This window comes from Petromyzon marinus, chromosome 4 (assembly GCF_048934315.1).
Source record: "Petromyzon marinus isolate PM22_M1 ecotype Great Lakes invasive population chromosome 4, UKy_Petmar_22M1.pri1.0, whole genome shotgun sequence".
Taxonomy (NCBI): domain Eukaryota; kingdom Metazoa; phylum Chordata; class Hyperoartia; order Petromyzontiformes; family Petromyzontidae; genus Petromyzon; species Petromyzon marinus.
Window position 1 is genome coordinate 21,276,811 of NC_133670.1, and position 2,940 is coordinate 21,279,750.

Consider the following 2,940-nt stretch of genomic DNA (forward strand, 5'->3'; position numbering starts at 1 on the left):
TCTTTGCTTACAACGTCATTTATTTCTGGTAAAGAGGTAATTTTTACAACTGGTAATATTTTAAAAAAAGGTTCATAGGTTACTCTTAAAGAAAATTCAAAGCACTTAGAGTTTTAATTGCAGTCTGTAAATACAAAAACATTCCACTCAAGTCACACTTGCAGTCACTTCTGGCCAGTGAATCACAGAATGGCGAATTGCCTGAAACTTTCAGCGCCAGCAAAGTATACAGCAACAATTTGATTGTGATCTTGAGTCATTTTTTCCGATTGCTATGATGTACGTTTCTTAAAAAATGGTCATTAACAAAAAATGTGCAAAGAAGCATGGACAGATCCATGCTTGGACTTTCATTAAGAGACTGAAAGAGGAACATGTGGATAAGAGAACATACTCAGGCTAATGACGCCATTCAAACTCTGAACACAAGGACTCTTAAGAACATGTCGCTAGAAGGGATGAAACGTTGGTGGTTGAGAATACTGACTGAGTGGTGGCCAAGGACTGGAACGTGTCTGAGAGACCGTTTACCAGGGCGATGGAGCGATGAAATGAATTCATTTATAATGCTAATTCGATTATTTACATCGCAGGGTCGGAACAGATAGTGGCAGTTTGGGGAGGCCTTCAACCAGCAGTTGATTCACTATCACTGATGATCATAAGCATGGAATTTATGTGTAAATAACTCATCCCACAGGTATTCAGGAAGCTGGGCAGACCTATTAAAAACATAAACAGCTCTATTTCCTGAATATTTTTTACGACACTTTTAAAAATATATATTTTTTGTATTTTTAAATGAGCTATGCCCATCATGTGAATTTCCTAAAATTGTAAAAAAATTGCAGTTGAATAATGTGAAAAAAATTCACGGGTCAGAATAAAAGTCATGGTGTAAAAAAATAATTGTCAACCGTTAATTTGATTTCAATGTTATACATTATAGCCCGCCAAGTTTGTTTTACGCAATCCCTGAGTAATTATCTCAGAAAGACAAAAGCAACACCGACTGTGCATATTTAAAAGCATTTTACTGAAGTGCAATTCTCTCTTCAAACATATATAGAGTCACAAGAGTATTTGTGTCACACAGTAATTTGCATTGTGAACTCAGACACAGGCAGTGGCCAGAGGTTGAAAGCTCATTTCTTGAGAACTACTTTTCGTGTTCAGTTTGTTGTCCTCCTCCCGCACCTCCGATTGGCACGTTTGGCTACGTGCGGTGCGAAAGAAGTTCAACTTATGCGTAAGAGGCAAAGGCACAGTGAACACAATGGGGCAGGTTTCTAAGTTTCCCCCCACTTCTGTCCACTCAGTAGTATAAATTAACACACCACAGTTAGTCCATTCACAGGTCACATGTGGTGGGGTAAATTGTCGGTACTCCCACCTCTTCTAAGATACCTGACCAAAATACCCTCAAGAAATTGCTGCACTGCACCTTTACCCGTTTTAAACTGAGCAACTACACCCAGTGAATATGGTAATTCCATATTAAAATGCAATTGCCACATCCCAAGATTACTTATGTGTGTCCAGATTCAACATTGATTAATGCCAGTACGAGCACCTCACCCTCCAGCCGACGCTGCACTGTGGAGCCCTCTGTGACTGCAGTGCTTGAATGAAGAAAGTACTTAGGAGGTGTGAAGTGAGAGCTGATTGCTCTAATCTGCACTCTAGGTTGTCGTAATTGGTTGTTGGTTTATGCTTTCAGCACTTGAGTGAGCGCTGTTCCACTTAATCAGAATTTAGGCAGGGAGCAACTTCTTCACAAAAACAGCAATGCCACATGGTGTGTTCAACAGAGGATAGGATTCAGTGGGTGTAGGTTTACCAATTTGCTAAATATTTCTCAAATAAAACAACTGCGTTAACGTAAAGTGGCCACTAGCAGCTTCTAAAATTTAGCATATTTTCACTCGCATAGCTAAAGTACCTGTTCTGTGTGTAATTCTACTTCAATAAGTTTATTAAAATATTTCTGTGATGCCTATGGCGACGATAAGACACATACATTGCACGAACTTGGCAATGGGCAAAGACGTCACAGTATTTGATTTTGTGTTGTCATAGGATATTAACAAAGATGTTCTGTTAAGGAGCCGAATGTCTGATGGATAGACAGCTTGGCATGAGCATTGACATAATATGCTGTTTGACGACAAAAGCACAGCAACAACACGCTCACAACTATTTAATCTTATAAGCAAGACGAACGTGGTTGCTGAAGACACGAGAGCCTCCTCGTTTGAATTAAAAGTTTGTAAATGTTTATTATAAAGGCACTGCGATTTGAAATATATAATTTGGCCCACGGATGTCTTGTTTGATCATCAAACAACGGAATCGGTTTGCAGCATCACATATATCATATGACAATTTGTGTGACATGACATTTATGACCAGATTATATCAGAACATCTGTGGTATATTTTTTCTCTCCTGTAAACCCTCGTAAAATACCAATATATGATGAAGATTCCACCAAAAATGTACGTACGCGTGTGTATTTATGAGATAATTGCTTTTTTGACTCCTGCTTGTTTTAAATTCTGCGTGCCCATATAAAAATCACAAATGTGTACGCGCGTGTGAAAATAAAAAAAATTCTCAAGAGCGAATGCTCATGACATTGCCGGCTTCCCAGGTATTTGTGGCACGCGTGATGGGGTGCGGAAGAGGCAGGGTACGTTTAGATGGATGGGAAGAGTTGCCCCTCTAAAGCTGGTAGATGTTTAACTCACAAAGGTGTGAAAAGGGCAAGATTAGGATGGGCGGCCACTGAGATGGGACATGCATGACTGATGCTTGATCCTGCTACTTGGGCCACACTGTGCTGCCGTGTTTGGATAGGAGGTATCTCTGCCGCCACTTATTAAACTTGCACGGTGAAACTTTAACCCAGAGGGGCACGCTTCAGTAGCTGTGATGCAC